Here is a 21989-nt window from a genome sequence, read left to right on the forward strand (position 1 = left end):
TGACAGCACTCCCGTTTGGTGAGAAAAATGGGGAAGGACGTGGCTTTTCAAAGAGGCCTCAGAAATCAATTACTCTGTTTTCTTTCTCTAACAAGTGAGAGAATTGAAGCCCTGAAATGTGAGTTGACCCGCCTAATAGTTCCCAGCGGGTGGTGGCAGAACTGGATTAGAACGCAAATCTCTTGGACTTCACTCCAATTTCAATTTGTGAGGGACTGGCCCTTGGAGGAGGTCGTCCTTGAACTGTTCCAGGCCAGGAAGAGTGAGTCCTATCAATGCAGGACCGGCTGAGTGTAGGAAAAGAGATGTTAGGTTTTTAAACTGAAGTTCGCACAGAGTAGAGGTAAGAGAAAGGAGCACAGAGAGAGAGGTTTTATTTTGTTTTATTTTTTTACCATTTATTTTCTTTTAAAAAAATTTTTATTTAAATTCAATTTAGTTAACATATAGTGTATTATTAGTTTCAGGGGTAGAATTCAGTGATTCATCAGTTGCATATAACACCCAGTGCTCATCCCAACAAGTGCCCTCCTTAATACCCATCCCTCAATCCCCCCATTTCCCATCCACCTCCCCTCCAGCAACCCTCAGTTTGTTTCCTCAGGTTAAGAGTCCAGGGAGAGAGCTTTTCAATAATCTTCACTGGGGAGGCCTCAGAAAATCTCTGAAGAATGAAAGCAGTGATTTGTTTAAAATATTTTCCATGTAAAATAACTTTGGCTTCAGAATATTTAGGAATGGAGTAACCCAAAGTCATTGGGTGGGGGGAATCAGTTTGGGTTTAAATAAATCAATACAAAGAATAATAAAGGAATGAGCTAATAGTTTGGTTTGAAGAATCAAGGAAATTGATCTCAACTGAAGGACGGATTTGATACGTAGGTGTCAGAGGGTAGAGCAGGGTGGAGTGGGAACCCAGGAGTGGTAAGGAGTGATGAGATTAAGTGAAGCTGGAAAGAAGGGATTCATGATGAATTATTAAGCAGTGACTAGATGGGGAGGGGTGAAGGAACAGCAAAGAAGCTTCTACTAGTCTATTACCATTTAGGGACCAGATGGAGAGAGGTCCTGTAAATAGTAGCAGTTTACCTGAAGAACACCACAGTGTTATCTAGATCCTAATGCTGCACTCTACCTCTGTCTCTGGTGGTGGCACTAAAGGATTCTTTGTAGAAAAATGCAGTAGCAGTCTTATTTTTACAGGTGAGTACCTTCAAAATATCTCCTACAGTGAACCACGTCTTGGGAACAGCCGAAATGAAATCTTTGAGGTTTTACAGACAGTCTCTGGAGGAGAAAGGCAAGGTATTCCAGAGAGCCTCAACTCATTTTCATTTTTGTTAGTGGACCTCAATTAAATGCACAGGTCCCAAGCAAGCCTTGCTCTCCAAATCCTTAGACTTCCTCTGATTGGATCATTTTTCCCAGAGGAAAAGTGGAACAATGCACCAGGGATGGTTGTCCTTCAAGAATCAGCTTAGCTATGACCTTTTCTGTCCTCATTGCCATAGGTGCTTCTCAACTGTCTTTGCTCTGCATACCCTACAATGGCACACATACTAGAAGGCAACGCCCAGTTCCCTAGACTGAATTCCTTGTGGCCGGTTTTTTGTCTGCTCTTCTTCCCTAGCACCTTGCAGAGTGCTCAACATAGGCCATTAATATAAGTTTACAGGCTTTTGAACCAACATCTCTGAAAAATATATGTGAAACAGAAATATCATGCAGAAGTTATCTAGAGAGAAACAATCTAAAATGGATTTTTAGAAATAAAAATCTAAAATTTAAGGGTTTTTTTTTGTGGGGAGGTGGTATGGCCTTAGTTTTGCACATAGTTCATGGCCTTTCTTTTTGGCTCTTCCTGTAGTCTGCCTTTGGCCATTTCACTGCTTATTATTCAAGGGCTAAGGAGAAAAGGAGAGGAGCTAAAATTCAGATCAATTAATTAGGCTGTTTGGGAGCAGCTCTGAAAAGGGTTGGATGTAGTGGGTGAAATCAATAGTTAACTGGCGGTCTCAGATTATCCATAGCTCTCACTAACCCAGCCTGCGCCACTTCGCACCCCTAAACCGATGGCTGCCCAACATATGAGCATATTTTATAAACTCATTTCAGCTTCATGGGTTTGTTCCTTTGTTTTTGAGTACATGGCAAGCCATATGTCCTGATTTTTGGTTTGGAGAATTTGGTCACTATACCAACAGAAGAAATTGTAGGGTGGTCAGCTTCTCTAGGGCAATTTCATGGTCCTAAAGGAAGAAATTAACAGTTTATTTTCTGAAACTGGTTCAAGGAACATTCCTTAAGTCAAAAAAAAAAATCAATCAAGAAATAATATTACTTACATTTTGAAGAAGGATTTTTAATACAGTATTTCCATCTGTGATATATTTAAACTCTAGGCCTCAGGCAGCAATTCTGGAAAAAGGCCTCCTTTACCCTTTACGAGATGCAAAATAAATAGTCCACTCTGAGGGCCGGAGCCTTTTTCCCTTCCTTTCCCACCCTTGCAAAATGTTAAGACTTGCTTCTTGCCATTTTGGAAATCACACGTGCTACTCCGATTTTTTTTCTCCTCTAATCGCCAACTGTTATTAACATTACAATGCTTATCACAACTTCAATTACACAAATTATTTTGTAATACCTGCATCTGGTAGAAAAGAACAGTGAGCTGCCCAAAAGGAGGCCGGCAGTCACTAAGTGGAAGGCTGTCAATCCTGAAATAAATACTCTCTCTTGATCTAGTTTTGACGCCTTAACAAAGACAGGTTTTGCTCTTCAGGAAGGCTCAGCGCTCTTGACTGGTTGCACGAAGAGGGTAGTCCTGGATCTGCCTTTTGCCCGGGTCTGGAAACACCGATTTCTAAGTTGATGAGCGAATCCAAACATATTTCACAACAGAGGCCTAACATGTAGAAGCTGTCCATAAAGACCAACATTTGAGGAACCGAAAGAACACGCGAGTTTTACACGCACACTTTACCCGTGCCTTCTTCCAGTCCTCAAACAGGGGGAGGATCTACCGCTTGGAAGCTTACAACTTTATTTCTTATTTTTCATGACCTGTGGCATGCAGTGAGCCTTTCGGTAATGTTTGCATAAGACCAAGGCCCACTCTTTAATGGCTGAATGAATACATTTACAGTACATGCTGGATTAGCTGCTCTGAGAATTGCCTTAAAAAAAAAAAGTAAAGTGAAAAATAGACAAAGAAATCTATAACCTGAGCAGTCTTTCATATTTGTTTTGACTGTTTTTGAACCAGCTCTGAGCCGGTGACAAGGATATTGAAAAGATGCACCTGAAACAGTATCTGCGGGCAGCTGCATTTGCCAAGCGGCTTTATAGCTGCTTTCCAGCGGCGAAGGCGCAGCAGCAGTAACAGGGAAGCCAGAGCGAGCCTCCCCGGCAGCGGCGGCGGCGGCGGCGGCGGCGGCGGCACCAGCACCAGCGCAGTTTCCCCTCTCCCCAGCCCTGACTCTACGCGCACATGCGCACTGCGCCCGCAGCCCTGGACCATTTGTCAGGACTACTCGTGAGACGGAGAAAAAAAAAAGAGAAAATTTGGGGGTAAGAAGCGGTTGATTGGATCTAATCTCTAATTAATCAGAAGATTGGTCCGTGCAAAAGCCATTCATTTATTTTTCTGGGTGAGGATGAAAGTTAAGAGACCTATGGAGAGAAGGAAGCGCACCCTCGTCTTGTGAAACAGATCAGGGGAGGGGAAAGGACAGAAGGGGTTTCTCCCCCACTTCTCTGCGCCTCTGGGAAAGAGGAGAAAACTTAATCCCGGGGAAAAAAGTGGGCAAGTGACTCGGAAACGGCTGGAGGGGGAGTCTCTGGGCATCTCACTCTGAAGTAGTGAGTGCGAGTATGAAAGAGGAACAAAAGAGAGAGAAAAGAGAAAGGAAAAAATGGGGGGAGGAGAGACTTGTATTTTTTTCTTTGCGCGCACACGGGGAAGGGTGTGGGGGGCCGTGCTGAAGGGAGCCGGGGCGAGGCGGCCGCGTCGGGCTCTCGCCGGCGCGCAGGCGGCGGGATGCGTGTGGGCCCCCTCCCCCGCGCCCCCCGAGCTTGTCACTTTGGTCGCTTTCATGACACCGGGCGCGGGGTGGGGGAGCGCGGCGGCGCCGGGCTCCGCCGGGGTGCGTGCCCGAGTGGGCGCCGCGGAGCTGCAGCCCGGGCGGCGAGCGCGGCCGCCGAGGCGGGGGGCGCCGGCGGGGGGCGCGGGGGCGGCCGGGGCGGCGGATCCGTGCGGCGGGAGGCGCGAGCCCCGCGCACCGCCCCTGCGGCCCCCTCCGCCCGTGTGGCCTTTGTGCCGGGCGCGCACCGGAGAGCGAGCGAGTGAGCGAGCGAGCGCGAGAAGTACAAGTACGGGAGACCGAGGCAGTGGGAAAAGAGGCCGGGCCACTTTCTCCCCGCTCGGGCTGCGGAGAATGGACTGGTTGAATGTGCAGGCGCGTCTCCCCGGCGTGTGCTGTGTGTGTGCGCGGCGGAAAGGCCTCCCCGACTCCCACCGCGCACACGCACACTCACACGCACGCACACACTCGCGGACCCGCGGCGGGGCTCGGCGGCCGAGAGTTTGCATTTGCTTCCTCGCCGCCTCCCCCTTCCCAACCGACTGTGTGAGAATTTCATATAGATCAGCTCCAATTTCCGCCATTTTGGGAAAGTTGCACAAAAATAAACCCTCCGGTTTATTTCTGCCCGAGGCAGGAAAGTGCTTCGGGAAGCAAGGCGGCACGGGCCCGCCGCGGCCGTCCGCGCGGGGGAGGGCGCGGGCCGCGGGCCGGGCCGGGAGCCCGCGCCGTCGCGGCGTTCGCCCCGCTCGGTGCCGAGCCGCGCCGGCCAGGGTGCGGGCGCGAGCGTGTGTCGGGAGGCGGCGGCAGCGGTAGCGGCGGGCGGCGGCGGCGGCCGCGCCGGGGCGGCGGGCGGGCGGGGGGAGGCACGGGGCTGCTTTTCCTGCAACTTGTTTACGCCGCCCTTATATTGGGGAGGCAGAGTGGGGTCCGGGTCGGGCCGCCGCCCGCTTCGCGCCGCGTGCGTGTGCCATTCCGGAATAATGGGTTTTGCACACTCGCGTCCTGGGCCCGGCGGGCCGTCCTCGCGCCGCGGCGGCCGGGCGGGGGGGAAGTAGAGGCCGGCGGGGGTGGGGATCGGGAAGCGCAGCAGCCGAGCCATCCGCCGCGCGCCCCGCGAGCGGGTGGGGGGGGGACAGGGAGGAAACTTGTGAGCCCTGGAGGCGGTGGGGGGGCATGGTGGCACGGGCGGGGGGAAGACGCAACTTTTGTGCTGCTGGTAAAACTTTAATTACCTTTAAAGAAAAAGGCCTTTTGATTACCCCCCCCCCCTTTCTGGTCAAAGCATGGCCCACAGTGCGACCGTGAGAGAAAGTTTAAAAGCAGGCGGTTTCTTCCCCGCCTTCTCCGCGGAGGGGTGAGGGTATCTGTTTGTCCGTCTGCGCACGGAGAGAGGTGGGGGTAACGAGCCGCCCTTCGGGGTCGCGAAGACCGTAGCCCTTACCCCACCCTTCCACGGGGAGACGAAGGTAAACGTCGCTTCAGTTTCCCTCCTCCCCGCTTTCCCCCCCACCCCGCTTCCTTTTCCTCCCCCTCCCCGCCGATTTTTTGAGGGGACCCAAAAAACGGAGTCTCTTTCCTTATGCAACTTCCTCGGGCGCCGTGAGCACGGCCCTTCCCCCTCCCTGCATCCCTTGGCCCGCTCCTTTCCCACCTCGGGTCCACCGCCAGAAAAATGTATTAGAAATCATTCAAAGTCTACAGAAACAAAAATAGATTTTTTAATTGTTCTAAGTTTAAGTTAAGGGAAATTGAGATGAGAAATAAGATTTTGGGCGGAGGGGGGGGCGGGCGAGGGCTAGGCGAGTGCGTCGAATTTTAATTTTGATTTTCCTAGAGCGTTGTTTGTGATATCTTTATTGGTTTGTGGAGCCCGAGAGTCTCTGTACTGGCTAGTTCGGTCGCGTGGATTTTTGCGCAAGTTTTTAGAAAAACACTGACTCGAGTAGAGCATTTCTCCGGAAAGTTTCAAGTGCAGCAAAATAGCGAACATGCAAAACTGGCCAAGGGGAGACCCCTAGTGGTTAAACGCATCTTTAAGTTCGGAAGGCCGAGAGCAAAGTTTGGCCTTTGCTTGTAGCTACGTAGTCTGTTCAGACGTGGAAGTAATTAGAGGACCTGAGCGAGCAGCCAGATGTTGAGTGAATGGATGCCGATCACAAATAGAAGGTTTAGGAAATATAAGTTCTGACGATCCAGAGCCTGTAGCATCGATCCCTCTTCGTTTATATGGGAAAGATGCTTTGCTTTTATCCGGGGATCTGAGATGGGTCCATAACTGGGTTAGAAACAGTTTGTCTTTATTTATCATTGTCTTTGTTTTTAATCAATCAGGAGTCACAGCAGGTCGTTTCATTTTGAATGTTAATAAAATTCAAAGTGCTTAAAACTTCGAAAAAAATGAAGACCTGTGATTGAAATTTGTCTTTTATATAAACTGATCATTTTATTCTCTAGTAAATACAATTAAAGACTGGTACTTAGTTTCTTAACCATGCAATTATATATAGTCATAAAGTAAGTGGTCCTTTTTAGTTCTAAGAGTGTAATTTTGTTTCACTGGTTAAAACATTATTTCAGAATACATTGTGTTTAAGTTGTGATTTAAACATTTACATACATAGGGAAAAAACTGCTTACATAGTATCTATTCATTTGCCAGTATTTGTTTGGAGAAGTAACTTGAATTTTAAAAATAAAAGCACTGAGAAAAATTAAAGTTGAATCAAATGATCCCTGTAACTTTCATGTGCTGTTCATACAAAGGGGGAATCTTTAATTTAGGAATTTAGGATAACCCATTTCATCTCATCCAGAACTAGTTTATTTTATTTTTAATATAATGAGTGGTATTGTGTGAAATTATGCAATAAGTCAGCGATTCAAAATTTAAACATATTAATTGTGGACCTGGAAGCTTTTTTATGACATTGATTTTATTTTTCCACTCTTTCAGTTAGTGCTGGATCTTTAGGAGAAGTCTTGGGGGGTGGACAGCAATCCTAAAGACCACTGGAGAGTTACTTCTTCACCACCACTAGGTAAGATTTGCTTGTCGAAACAAATTGTGTGGTATATTTGCAAACGTTAAAAGCTGTGCTTGGGAATCAGGAAGGAGAATGTGGGGCAGAGTTGGCAGAAAAGCATCATTTTGTGGTGGCTGCTTTGAATGCATGAAGGTCTTGATGTGAAGTGTGATTGAGGCTCAAGTAAAATATTAGGAAAAGTTCTGAGATTGTCCTGGATAATTTATGTACTGCCTCCTTTACTAGATTCCTAATTTGCATTTCATTTGTACCTGTTTTCTGCTGAAAGTAAATAATTTTATTCTTTGGAATTGAAAAAAATGGGAAAACTAGAACAAAGCACTTGTAAGTTAATGTAACTGTTGTAACCCAGTGATATGGAAGATTCTGGAACTTGTTAAAATTTTGTAGGTGAAATTTACAACAAGAGCTTTGGGGTATTTAAGTGATTTAACTTCTGTGGCTTAAATCCAATGTGGCCCCACTTGTGCCAAATATCATGTCAAAGGGCTGTAGTGACTTTCCTGTGTATTAACATAGACTTGTCAACTTTTGAACTATCTCCACAGAAAATATGGCTGTTGTCTAATAAGATCCCTTTGGTAATTTTGGAGTGTTCTTGCTGGTTTATCTCCAGTAATTCAGGGCCTATTTTTAGGACAAAGGTTGTTCTCAGGCAAAGAGGGCAGCCTGCTGTAGGTAAACCATCAAAGTATATTTGTGCTACTCTAGTGCTTTCTAGTTATACCTATAATCCCCCTCTCCCTTTAATTTTTTTCCTCTCCTTTTTTGCTTGTTTTTATTTGGTCTGTCTTAAGTGTTAAAGGAGTTGCTAATTCTTGTTTAGCAAAAACAAATAAAACAAAATCAATTAGACCTACCTTTTATGAGTAAGACTAATAATCCTCATTGGGGTATGGTAGAACGAGGATAGGTATGACCTAGATGTCAACACTGAATAATTACTGGTGTAAAAATGATTGTTAACAGGAGTTCGTTGTCATTTTCTGCTTGTGGATGGTTTTGAGTGGAGTAATTAGTGAAATAAATAGATGAGGTCCATGTGGGTGATGCAACAGAGACAGTGGGGTGAGAATAACTCCTAGAAGATCATGCAGACGGAAGTAGAGTATAAGCAGAGTAGAAGATGTTTCCTAGGGTGTTGAGTTTCGTGTTTGGACATGCCAGGTGGAAGACAGTGACTCTTTTTTTTCATCTGGGGAATCAGTGTGGCTGTGTATAGAGTGCTAGAGTGGGAATCAGAAGACAGTTTGGCCTCTAAATGTATCACATTATATCAGTCACTTTACCTCTTTCAGCCTAGATTTCTCCATCTGGACAATGGGGGCAACAGTGCTTGCCTCACTTCCTTTGTTGAAAGGATAAAATTAAGTAAGGTTTTGAGAACTATAAAGACTTATTGAAATGTTTGGTAGTCATATTACCATTTTACCTTAGTCAGGTTTTGTGAAGGGCAGGAAGTAGGTTGTAAAGGGCAGAACAGAGTGATTTAAATCCTGGCTTAAAATGATGACATTGGTTTCTGGTATATATATATATTATGTGGAATTGTCACAGTACTTCTGGGGGATATTTCTTTTCTTTAGGAAAAAAATAGTTTATCTTTAATAGTGTTGGCTCATTGCAGGAAGGGACCATGTTTTAACATGATGCTAAATATAAACTGAAATTTATTTATCCCAATCTGGTCATTTAAAAGTTGGGAGTTAAAAGGTAGGAGTAAGTGAAATAAGTCAAATTTAAAATGATGCCTACTTGTGGAAATGGGAGGGTAGTGAAAGTAGAAGGGTTGGTGTGAGGGGAATTCATGTGCTGTAATTAATACTTTAGTTGTGTGAGTCTGCTGGGAAATGAGCATGAGAAAATAGCTAACTGGGGTAGTAAGATTTATACTTTAGGGGTCAGAAAATGGGTCCTGCAGATGACTGTGGATTTAGGGAAAAGTCCATGCAGGACTTCCCCTACACCCCACTTAATGCTTTTTAGACCCCTTTGCTACTTTATTCTAATTATAACCAACTCCCTGTTATCTAAATAGAAAAAAAAAAAAATCACAAGGATTGACTGTCATCATTCTCAATTTGCTGATACTGAACTTGACAAATCCTGACAAGTTTTAGTTCATCTCTCTTCTTTTGTAGATTATCCAATCACTGTTCCGAAAATTCAAAAACCTAATACCAGGGGAAGAAGAAATATGTGTCTTGTTGAATTCGTTGGTTGGTTCTTGAATAGTTTCTCCTGGTTTGTTTGGTAGTTTTATTTCTAAGAACACATATTTCAATCAAGGCTTTTTGTTGCAGATACAGTTAAGATGGGAAATTTATAAAAGAAGTTACTTTATATAATATGGGACAAGGGTACCTTTGGGGTTTGGAGGATGAGTAACTTGAATGATCCCTCTTACAGTGTTTCTACTAGTTAACTAGTTTTTGGGTTTTTTTTTTTTAAAGATTTTATTTATTTATTTGACAGACAGAGATCACAAGTAGGCAGAGAGACTGGCAGAGAGAGGAGGAAGCAGGCTCCCCACTGAGCAGAGAGCCCAATGTGGGGCTCCATCCCAGGACCCTGAGATCATGACCTGAGCCGAAGGCAGAGGCTTAACCCACTGAGCCACCCAGGCGCCCCTGGTTTTTATTGAGCTCTTATAGTGCTGAACACCAAAAGACTAGGTCTTCTCCCCTGAGTTCCCTGGACCCTAACCCCAGGAGTAGACACAACTCTTGAGCAAAGAAGAATATAGCAGCTCCACTTGGTCAAGGGACCCCATGCTCTTGGGAGCCAATGAGTCAGGAAACAGATTCCTGGGTTCACTGAGGAGGACAGTGCCGTATAATTGTATATACAATATTCTATCCCTTTCTTAATGCTTCATCTTCAGAAATTAATATGAAGCTCTTTATCCAGGATCATGAAATTTCTGAATTGTATATCCAGTGAGGGTAATGGGTTTGGGCAGTTCTTTTGTTCTTTGACTAGTGTGTTCACAAAGATAACTTTCTGGTGGAGATTGCTCTACTTGCTCCCACTGAGGGAGTCATGCCTCACAAGAATTTGGGGGGCACTGTGTTTAAAGAAAACATTTATACCTTCGTATGTGTGTATATTTGTATATGACATCTTGAAATTCAGAGTATCTGTAGAAGAAGATAGATTTTGTAAAGGATCTCATTATCCAACGGGAATATTCTCAGGTTGTCCCTTTAGTAAGTTAAATTATTTTACTGATACGTGAGGACATGAGTAAATAGTGGCATATTATGAACTAATTGTACTGATTGTAGCAGCAGCTATACAGCAAGTAGATTAAACAAAACACCAGGAAAAAGGTACCCTTACAATGTAACCGAGTTTGATTTATGAAGTCAAATTGAGAAAGACATATAAGAAATTTCCCCATTGAGGAGACAGGGTGGTTTGGGGGAAAGAACAAGGACTTTTGAGAGGAACCTGAGTGAAGTTGGGTGATCTTGGGTAAGAGCTTCCTTAAAAGTGGACCTAGAATTGGTTACTTGGAAAGTGATGGAGGAATTACATGTGTATTATACATAATAGTTAAGTGCTTCCTTTATTATTATTCTTCCTGTAATCCAAGTTTTGTGTCAATCAACAAATATTTATTGAGCACCTAGGTTTTGGAAGTCTCATTTGAGGAGTGCTTCACATAATCCTCACTTAAAACAGCGTCAAATGAATGAATGGGTTAGGGCATTACAAAGAAAGCAGCAAACCTTGGCCTCCATGTGTTCATAATTCTATTTGAGGAAATAACCCGCACCACGTATAGTACAGTGGTGACTAACAAAACAAAGCCACCTCATGGTTCAGAAGGGTAGAGATGAGCACAGTGAGTACTCTGGTGGTACCACTGGATGTGGCCTTGAACCTATTGCTACAGTAAGGACCTGGGAGGTGGGGCGCCCTCTGTAAAACACTGCCAAATGTTGCTCTATTAAGTGTGATTGTGTATTGAGTGCCTTCTGAATGCCAGGCATTGAGCTAGGCACTTTATATTCTTTGATTCATTCATTCATTTATTTATATATCCAGCAAATGCTAAGTGCCTTCTGTCTTCCCAGGTGCTAGTGTTGGCACTATTATCTCTAACACTTTCCCTAACCTTGAGCAGTTGGTATTATTTTACTTTTAGAGCAAACTGGTGCTCAGAAATACTTAGTAACTTGTCTAAGTTCATATCATACAGTTTGAAAGGGCTGGGACCAGGGAAATTGACACTGGCTTATGATTGTCTTGTTAGGTCTTTAGTTTCTAATTTTTGAAAAAGTAATTCTTAGAGTATTTTTAAGATAATACATTTCCAGATTAATGTGCTCACTTTTTTTTTTTTTAAAGATTTTATTTATTTATTTGACAGAGAGATCACAAGCAGGCAGAGAGGCAGGCAGAGAGAGAGGAGGAAGCAGGCTCCCTGCTGAGCAGAGAGCCCGATGCGGGGCTCGATCCCAGGACTCTGAGATCATGACCTGAGCCGAAGGCAGCGGCTTAACCCACTGAGCCACCCAGGCGCCCCATAATGTGCTCACTTTTATAGATTGGTTTACTAAGATAAGCAATAGCAAACAGGTATCAGAAAAAATAATGGGAAGAAAACTCTATCTCTTCACTTTCCCTTTTTTTTTCTCTTTTTTAAACCAAGAATTGGGAAAGACCAATTACTGAATTACACTGAAAGAAACACCTTGGTCTGACTCATGGCCTCGAAATGATCACAAACTGTTAAGAAAACATAACTCAGATTAGGTAATTCTCATACCTAATATGAGAATATGTGAAAAAGGTTTCACTTGTTCTTTGTAGGAAGAGACTAGATGAGGCAGTAGGGTTAGTTCCCCCAAAATGTAGATCAGTCAGTCAGTAGAAAGGATGGGACCTAAATGTGTTAAAGTGAACACAAAAGATGATGGAGTTTTCTCAGAAGCAGGATTATTAAAGGGAATAAGAAAAATAAATGGAGGTATAGAGATATTGGTGGGGAGAAGTAGGTGGCAGGGCTGAGTATAGAATGCTGGAATCAAAATAAAAAAAAAAACAGGAAATATGACTAATAATACATTCAACAACAGTACTGTGGTAACTGTTACACTCTTTAACCAGAAGAGTATGCTCATGCTCGCCCGATGAAGGGAAGAGTCTCTATTTATTCATTGTTTCTGTACTGCAGTGGGAGTCAGGTAGGATCTCTGGTGTATGAGTTATGGTCCATCAGACAGAGCTTCAGTCTGATGTAGAAGGATACCCCTGCATGCATTGATCATAGGGTAATAGACGGTTTCTCCTTTAAGGGAACTCTATCTCTATCCACTTTTTTGAGCACGTGCTACAGGCAGGCTGTTTTAAGATTGGACAGTAGCTTTATGTTACGTGTAATTTTGTAACGTTAAACTCCTTCAGTAGTAGAACATTTTGAGTAGGATTGCTCAGGCCCCAAAAATCATTTGATTATTTTCCCTTCATCTGTTACACTGACTGAACCCTGAAGCATGAATTGAAATTCCTAAGAGATCAGTGTGGTCAGGTTGTTAAGCGGTCGAAATAATTCACCCTGTCGCTTTGTGTTCTTATTTGGTGGATTTGAGGCCTGCCTAGCTGTTCAATCTGTTGATAAGGAGTTTAGCTACAAATGGTTATCAAGATAAACCTATAGACTTGAACTCGTGTGAGAGAAATAAAATCTGGTCACATCTACTTTATTAGATACAAAAGAGAAATCAAGTGTAAATCTCTTAATTTTAGCTCTGTGTTCTATAAAAATATGAAGCGAGTAAGAAAAAAGATCCCACTTTTAGCATTTAAAAATTATGAAATGAAATAAGAGAAAAGAACAAGATACTACTTTTAGTTTTTCTTTTTTGAGTTCCTGCATATTTTGCATAAGCATGGACATATCTGTGTCAGACAGGTTCTTGTTCTTTTTATGCCCTTTGAGTCCCCTTAATGGGTGTAAAATTTCTATTATGACTCTATTAGTGTAGTGATGTTGATGATATGATAGCACTTGTCAGGATATTTTTGCCTCAAATTGAGATATGTTGCACTCTACACTAAAAGTGAACTTCCAATAAAAGCATTTGATGAGAGTTTATTAAATATGCCGTAAGCCTGTTAATGTCAGTTTGTGATTTCGTTTTCTATGTACATTTTTTTTTTCTTGAAAGGCGTATTTCATTTTCTGTTCCTCCTTTAGAGGAAGTAAGTAGGTTAGGCCACAGAATCTCAAATAATTCATCCTTCTTACAGTAACAAGCGGGAAGGCAGGAAGTTGAGATTTTGTAAAGGTTGCTTTTGGTGATTACCCCTTTGTGTATAATCTCCATGGCAGAAAAGGTAGCAAATCAGATAAACCATAGCTGCATTAATAGGATCATTGTCATTTAGCATATGACCAGGAGATACAGGTTTTGAGAAAATATCAAATAAGAAGGAACCATCCCATAATCGATTTCATATATTTTTTTAAAAGATCTTATTTATTTACTTGAGAGTGAGAGAGAGAGAGTGTGTGCAGGCACATGAGTGGGGGTGGAGAAGCAGAGGGAGAAGCAGACTCCCCACTGAGCAGGGAGCCTGATGCGGGGCTCGATCCCAGGCCCCCGGGGTTCATGACCTGAGCTGAAGGCAGAAGCTTAACCCACTGAGCCACCCAAGTGTCCCTCAGTTTCATATTTAGAGAAAGTGGGGATTAGTTGCCACTCAGTCATCTACCAAATAAGGATAGATGTGGACAGAAGACCCAGATTCTCAAGGATTGTTCTTGACAGTCCTGAGATTTTATTTCTTCCATTGAAATGATCTAGAGTTTTGCCTGCCTAAAATCTATGAACTTGGGCCCTGGAGGCAAAATTTTACATCTTTCCACAACAGGATCTCAATTCCAGTATGTATGCGATTCAGAGTTCTTATCAGGCGGGTGAGTAGAATATCAAAGCTGGTATCTTTCATGCTTGATTTGAAAGGAAAATTTTTCTTTGTAGCAATATGTGTTTGTTGAGAGATACTTCAAGTGTGAGCTTAGATTTGTCTCTTATCCTTATTGAATAAGCCTGCTTCAGAGGCTTGAGTTTAACTTCTTCTGATGTGTCCTCCACTGACACTTAAATAAGGAGGGTTTCTTGGAGCAGTAACGTTATGCTTCTGCCAGCAAGGCGAGTGAATATTTAGCAGCCTAGCTATGAGTTAGAATGTCACTGAAGAATATGAGATAGATGGACAAATGAATTTTATCTTTTTTTAAAATTTAATTTTTTCTTCAGTGTTCCAAAAGTCATTGTTTATCTACCATGCAATACATGCCCTCCTTAATACCCACCATCAGGCTTCGTTTGATCTTTTTTTCTGATTTCCCCTCTCCCAATTCCCACCCACAACTAGTCTGTTGCATTTTCCCCTTCTCTTTTTATTCATTCACTTAATAAATTTTATTGATACCTACAATGGGTATTCATAAGGGATAAGGAAATGAATAAATCAAGGTCCCTTTCTTCCAAAGCCTGGTCAAAGTAGATGATCATGATACACTGTCAGAAGTATTGTGATGGGCTTATAGATTCGTTCTTCCTAGTCTCTCTTCTGGTGCTTATCACATACACAGGCTCCAGTTCTTGTAAAGAAAGGGACTTATTCTAGTCTCCTTTGGGACGATCCCTAGTTCTGGTCTGTCTTTCTCCTCCTGGCCTTTTGCAAGACCTGGAACCACAGTTGGTATGTGAGGAAGCTTTTGTACCTTCTCAGCAAGAATACCCATAAGGTTGCCAGTGGTCTACTCTTGGGTCATCATTTAGAGATTATGTCCTTCTGACTTTTTTGGTTGTTATAACATTCTTTTCTTTATAAGAATGTGGCAAAACTAAAACTAACTCATTTTGAAATTTTCCATGTCCATGAAATCCAGAGTCTTACCATTGATCTTAACATCCCATTTTTCTTTACCTTCGCCTCTGGACTCCTGAGCTATCACTTAGGGCTTTGTGGTGCAGAGGTCTCGGCCTTTGCAGTTATCATTCCTGTGCTCTGGTATGCTTCAGATACTGGGTAAACTGGTGCCTGGAGGGAACGTGGACACTGGGGTGCTGTTTGTTTTGTTTTCTTCAAAATAGCTACAGCTCCGTGTACTGCATGTCTACCATGTGCCAAACACTCTTAGCACGCATGATCAAAACACTGATTTTTACAACTCTGTAGACATTCCCCTTCCATTTTATTGACGAAGGAGCCTAAGGCTCAGGAGAGGTTACGTACCCTGCCCAGGATTATGCAGTAGTTTGGAAAATAGGAGACTAGGACTCAAACCCAGGTGCTGTGGCCCCGGAGCCCGTGTTGTCACCCTCACACTAGACTGGCTTCTGTGTTAGCTAAAATGCAACATGCCGGGCCATGTGGGATAGTCTGAGGGCCACTGTCTTGGGAAACAAAAGTTTGTTTCTTGGCTGCATGACCTCCATTTTCTTGCCTGTAAAATGGAATCCGTCGTAAGAGTAGTCGTGAGGGTCAAACAGTTGCTGTTGGTGAGATCCTTTAAAATAAATGGCAGCTCATGGAGGAGACCTCTCTGCTCTGGTCTGTCTGTATCCCCTTCATGTATATTAGGCTTTTTGCCTTTGGCTGGTCACCCTTTTGTAGCTGCGTATTTGTGAGCGTGTGTGTTTGCCCCTTATAGGCTGTGTACCTCAGAGAGCTGAGGTCACAAGGGTGTAGGCCATCAGAGAGTAAGTCAGAAAATGGTAGACAGGCCTGAGGAGTCAGAGGCTGTATCTTTCTCAGGATCACTTTCTCCAGCCTGGACTTCAAGGACTACATGTCCGGAGGGCGTTCTCCGGTCTAAGACACTAAGAGTCTCACCCCTCGGATTCAGGTTGGGAACTAGATCCGAAGGTAGCATTTGTAGCTGGATCTAACCTGAAGAGGAGTCCGTTTTATTCCTGTAAAATGCTCCCTACTTTCATGTTATTTCCTGAATTTATTTTCCATAGCTCAGCATTTTCCCAAAGGCCGGGGGCAGAGAGTAGAGGACTCCATGGAATTTGATGCCCTGTGATAATAGAGTTACAAGGCAAGGGGACCGTGGGAAGCTTTGGCTTGGCCAGTACTTCCCAGATGCCACAGTGCTGCTGACGTGCGCTGTACGTATCCTGGGGTATTCACATCTCTCTCAATAAAACAACTGCATCACAGGCCCTGAATAAATGGTCTCCTAAAGGCTGTGTTTTGAGGAATAGACTGGGAGATGTTGCCCTGGCCTTTCATCTAGTTTTGTTGCAAAGCCTCCGCCTGGCCTGCAGTGTGTGGTCAGACCAGCATGGTAGCAGAGAGAGCCTGGCCTTCAGGCCCAGTGCCCTCCCGTTGTGGCAAAGCCTTCTCTGTCACTTGGAAATATTGTCTTTTGAAGAAGGGTGATAGTTGAGGGAAACAAAAGCAAAAATAAACTGTTGGGACTCCACAAAATAAAAAGCTTTTACACAGAAAAGCATCCTACTGGGGCGCCTGGGTGGCTCAGTGGGTTAAAGCCTCTGCCTTCCACTCAGGTCGTGATCCCAGGGTCCTGGGATTGAGCCCCACATCAGGCTCTGCTCAGCAGGGAGCCTGCTTCCCTTCCTCTCTCTCTCCCTGGCTGCCTCTCTGCCTACCTGTGATCTCTGTCTGTCAAATAAATAAATAAAATTAAAAAAAAAAAAAGGCATCCTACTGAATGGAAGGAGGTGTTTGCAAGTGATATATCCAATAAGGGGTTAATATCCGAAGTATATAAATAACTTACACAATGCAACACACACACACACCAATCCAATGAAAAGATGGGCAGAGGACTTCAATAGACATTTTTCCAAAGCAGACCTGCACATGGCCAATGGACAAATAAAAGATGCTTGACATCACCCACCATACTGGAAATGCAAATCAAAACCACAATGAGATAAGAGCTCATACCAGTCAGAATGGCTAGTGTGAAAAAGACAAGAAATCCCGAGTGTTGGGTGAGCATGTAGAATAAAGGGAACCCTCACACCCTGTTGGTGGGAATGCCATTGGGTGCCTCCATCATGGGAAACAGTATGGGAGTTCCTCAAAAAATTAAAAAGAAATACTGATACCGCATGATCCTGTAATTCTACTACCAGTTAATTATCCAAAGAAAATGAAAAATACTAATTTGAAAAGATATATGCATCCCTGTGTATTGTGGCATTACTTATAATAGCCAAGCTATGGAAATAATCCAAGTGTCTAGCCATAGATGAATGAATAAAGAAGATGTGATACACGCAGACACACACACACACACACACAGAAGTATTACTCAGGCATAAGAAAGGATGAGATCTTGCCTTCAGCAGCAATGTGGATGGACCAAGAGGGAATTATGCTAAGTGAAACAATCAGACAGAGAAAGACAGAAACCACATGATTTTGCTTGTATGTGGAATCTGAAAAAAACCAAATGGACAAATAAAAAGACAGACTCTCAGGTATAAGGAACAAACTGCTAGTTGCCAAAGGGGAGGAGGAAGGGGGGATGAGCAGAATAGGTGAAGAGCATGAAGAGGTATAAAAAGAGCTAGTAGTCTTTTCTGGAGCTATGTAAATATGAGATATTATGAACAATAAAATATCTGCTTTTATGGAGTGATCTTGAGTCTTGTGATATTTAGGTTTTGAACAGGTGCCTTACCGTAAGAGATACTACAGAAATACAATTAAATAAGAGAAAAATCACTGTCTGATATTTTTAAGGTCACTCGAGAAATCGAATAATTGTTAAACCAGATAATTATAATAAAAAGCTAACATTTTATTGACTGCTTACTACGTGATAGGCACGAGGCTAAAGTATTAACCGACTTATCTCATGGAATCTTGACCATTGTCCACAGAAGAAAGGGTCCCTTCTCCACCCTTTCTGAGTGGGGGAATTGAGGCTTCCAGAGGTTAGCCGGTCTGAGGTTACTGAGTAGGCAATTGTCAGATTTTGCAAAGTGAAATGGAGAGGAGGAAGGGAAGGAAGTGGTTGAGGAAAGGGTAAGGGATAGAAGAGGGAACTGGTGCGCTCACGGCAGGTTTTCAGGATGATCCATGAATTATTTTGTTTGGTTCGTGATGATGCTTTTAGGGTTTGCATTCCTGACTCTTTGCAAAAGATAGCTTGTCCTTTTAGCCCGAACTGATTAAAACCAGGTGCTGGTATCTCAGTTTTTTCATCTGAATGACAGAATTTTAACCCGATTCTGCTTTTGAGGTGATGTTCATCCCCATTTTATAATCACTCCCAACTCACAGCCGTATCCTCTCTGTACCTTATTTTTGAAGAACACACTGGTCAACTATAAAGCTATAAAATGTAACTCTAAAAAAAGCAACTGTAAGATTATTTGAACTCTTTAACTGCTCTTAGTGAACATTAACTAGCCATTCTTTTAAACCATGGTTTGAGCAAGAATGGCCCAGCCACAGTTAGCTCCCTTTCTTAATAATCTTTATTTCTCACTTTATCTGCAGATCCAGACTTTTGGTTTATAGGTAGTGGCCACTCTTTCACTTGATTTTGAGCATCCTGGTTTGGGCGACTTATCTCTCGAGGGACTCTTGTCTTCGTCTCAGTGCTAGAAAGGTTCTTCGCCTTGACTCTGCCATAGGAGCTTGGCACTGGGGGGGTCCGTGCCCCTCGCTTGGAGCCGCCGCTTGTTTGATCCACCAGTGGCAGATATGAATGAAGGGACTGTGTGAAGGGGGGATTACGAAGGACACACGAACTGCTTATCTCCAGTCAAAATAAGATAACGGCAGATTCTTGACATTTGTGAAGGATATATCCCAAGGCAATCACCAGTTCAACTTGAGAAAAAAAATCATTGTAATATACAATTCCTTCCTTCAGATTACTAAAGTGTAACTGAAAAATGTAAATCATCTCTCTAGACCTTAACTACTTATCTTGCTTGATGAGCAATTTTTGTCCTGTCTGGAGCACTTATTAAAACAAATTCACACATCTTTTCTACTTACTTCCTTTTGGAGCATTTGGTAGTTTTGTTCACACAATGTGTCTGAGTCATCATTGCATTTGACATTTCAGTCTTTAATTTATCTGAAACTTCTATTTTGTGGCTAGGCCTAGCGCTTTCATAAACATTTCCATATTCCCCTCATTCTGTCATCAACACTAGAATCAACTAGCAGTTAATGTTGTTTGTTTCATTTCTTTTTTTTTTTTTTTTAAGATTTTATTTATTTATTTGACAGATAGAGATCACAAGTAGGCAGAGAGGCAGGCAGAGAGAGAGGGGGAAGCAGGCCCCCGGCTGAGCAGAGAGCCTGATGCGGGGCTCAATCCCCGGACTCTGGGATCATGACCTGAGCCGAAGGCGGAGGCTTTAACCACTGAGCCACCCAGGCGCCCCTGTTTGTTTCATTTCTTAACAAGAAACGATGTTTTATCTCTTTCTTTACAGCGGCCATAGACTAAGACTCACTGCTCTGTGTAAGAGCATCCCTGGACCATAGCTGGTCCAGGCGACTTGCCCTTGCCCCTCAGCTTCATGGTATGTCTCATTCAGAGTCATGTCTTTGAAAGATAACAAATCGCTGAATGTCATGGGAACTTCAGATGCCTCTCAGGAACGATAGAAGCCATAAATAATCCGTGAATGCCAGTGATCTACTATATATTTCTGATACCCGAGTTGGGGGAGAAGTGAACCTTACCTTCCTCTTCTCATCCATCTGTGGAGCTGATGCATTTGCATAAATAGCTAAATACCTGCTATTTAAATGACCCAAGAGCTTTGGGGAAGTTGACTTCCCTTAGTGACTTCTCTGCTATTGCTTCCGTTGTTGGCAGCAATCACAAACGAAATATTTTCATGAGAAGACCTGCCATTCGTTACATGATCTCTTCTGAATTGACATGAGAAGGGGTTTTGAGACATTTTTTACATTAATTTTTTTTCCTCTTAAAAAAATGTGAACAGTCGGCAGGTATAAAGGAATGTCTAGAGGGCAGATTCCCTCCACGGCTGTCTTGCAGCAAACTGTTGCCTCTTCCCGAGGGCGGCCAGTGTTGTTACCAGTTGCTAATGAATGCTTGCAGAGAGGATGTCTGCCTATATAATAAGCATATGTATACCCTTTGTGTGGTTTTTTTTTTTAAGATTTTATTTATTTATTTGATAGACAGAGATCACATGTAGGCAGAGAGGCAGGCAGAGAGAGAGAGAGAGAGAGGAGGAAGCAGGCTTTCCACTGAGCAGAGAGCCCGATGCGGGGCTCGATCCCAAGACCTTGAGATCATGACCTGAGCCAAAGGCAGAGGCTTTAACCCACTGAGCCACCCAGGTGCCCCTACCCTTTGTTTTATAGAAGCAGTAGGACACAGTTTTTATACTTGGCATAAAATTAGAGTATTAGTCCTGTGTTGGAGCTCTTTTTGTATCACAATGTAAAGAGCTCATTGTGTTATTTATAATGGCATTAAATGCCATATGGATGTGCTGCAGTGGTCCTTAATTGATGGGCTTTTGGATTGTTTCCAATTTTTTGACCTTACGACTAGACCTGTAGTCAGTAAATAACACTTTACATTTTTCCTTCTTTCGTATGTGTGAGTATCTATAGAATAAATTTCTAGGAGTAGAACTGCTGAGTTGGAGGATCTGTTCTTGGAAATTGATCTCCAGAGAGGTTGTTTTCATTTATAATGCCACCGTCAATGCACGAGAGGGCCTGCTTCCCCATATCCTCATAACATAGAATTTTCGAGTATAAGATATTAACTAATCTCCTCATTGCCTGCTGTTTCTTGAAAACTAGTGGTGTATGGTAGGTTGAGGCTTCCAGGGATTTATTCACGTGAGAGACTGAGCACATTCCTCCATTAGATACAATGTCCCAAGGGAAAGATGAGTTGCAAAGCTTTGGTTTAGAGGCAAGGAATGGTGCAGGAGAGAGATACAGAAGGTAGTTCTGAGGACAGTGTTACATGTCCTTTAATCTGTCTTCCAGCCCTTTTGTTGGAGGCTTAGGGCAACAAGGTTGTCATAAAAATGAGTAAAATCTTAAGTGAACTGTTGCACCGAAGAGGGACTTGGGGAGTCTAATACTTTTTGAATTGGTGTCAACAGTAATGCTTTCTGCCTTCAGTAAAGTCATTGGTTCCTAACAGTGGGCATTAGTAGAAGCACCTTGGACATCAGAATGCTTGATTTTAGCCATTTCTAGTCATGATAGGAAAGCTAGTGGGAATCAAAAGATCAAAAGCTGCAGTAGTATATTTGCTGGATATGTGACCCCCACAGTGGTCTTTTTTGACATCAGCAGTGGTTAGGAGACTCTTAGGATTTAGAAGAGGTTTAGAGGAAAATGGTGGATCTTGGCTGATAGTGCAGAGGACCCATCATGGTGCACTTGGGAGATGCTTCTTTAGGAAATCTCAGCATCATTAAGAGATTGGGGATGAGATTTTCTGCAGAATGAGAAATGTTGGGGCACCTGGGTGGCTCAGTGGGTTAAAGCCTCTGCCTTTGGCTCAGGTCATGATCCCAGGTCCTGGGATCGAGCCCCGCATTGGGCTCTCTGCTCAGCAGTGAGCCTGCTTTCCTCCTCTCTCTGCCTGCCTCTCTGCCTACTTGTGATCTCTGCCTGTCAAATAAATAAAATCTTAAAAAAAAAAAAAAAAGAATGAGAAATGCTGTTTGTGACTTGCCTTGTGAGTAACTCTACTACCTACTTGCTTTTTATGGTCTGTGGAATAAAGGTTACACATGGAGTTGTAGAATAGCACCGGGTGATAATTAAAGAAAACATAAAACAAAGTATTTTAAGTTCTTAAAACAAATAAACTGCTTCA

At 43.1% G+C, this 21989-nt stretch overlaps 1 protein-coding gene across 10 annotated transcripts in view; it reads left to right on the forward strand.

Moving 5' to 3' along the window:
* Positions 1-3442: 3442 nt before the first annotated feature.
* L3MBTL3 (L3MBTL histone methyl-lysine binding protein 3) overlaps positions 3443-21989 on the forward strand; it is a 111661-nt gene continuing 93114 nt past the window's right edge. For 2 of the 10 annotated variants that reach the window (XM_047734097.1, XM_047734107.1), the window contains exons 1-2: positions 5257-5554; positions 7042-7126. The gene's annotated coding sequence lies outside the window, so the exon portion shown is untranslated. Of the gene's footprint in view, positions 3574-4355; positions 4375-4532; positions 4632-4842; positions 4860-4928; positions 5236-5256; positions 5555-5953; positions 6368-7041; positions 7127-21989 lie in introns of those variants that run through there. The other 8 variants (XM_047734098.1, XM_047734101.1, XM_047734102.1 and 5 more) reach the window with 8 other exon arrangements.

Source organism: Lutra lutra, chromosome 6, assembly GCF_902655055.1.
Source record: "Lutra lutra chromosome 6, mLutLut1.2, whole genome shotgun sequence".
Lineage (NCBI taxonomy): Eukaryota > Metazoa > Chordata > Mammalia > Carnivora > Mustelidae > Lutra > Lutra lutra.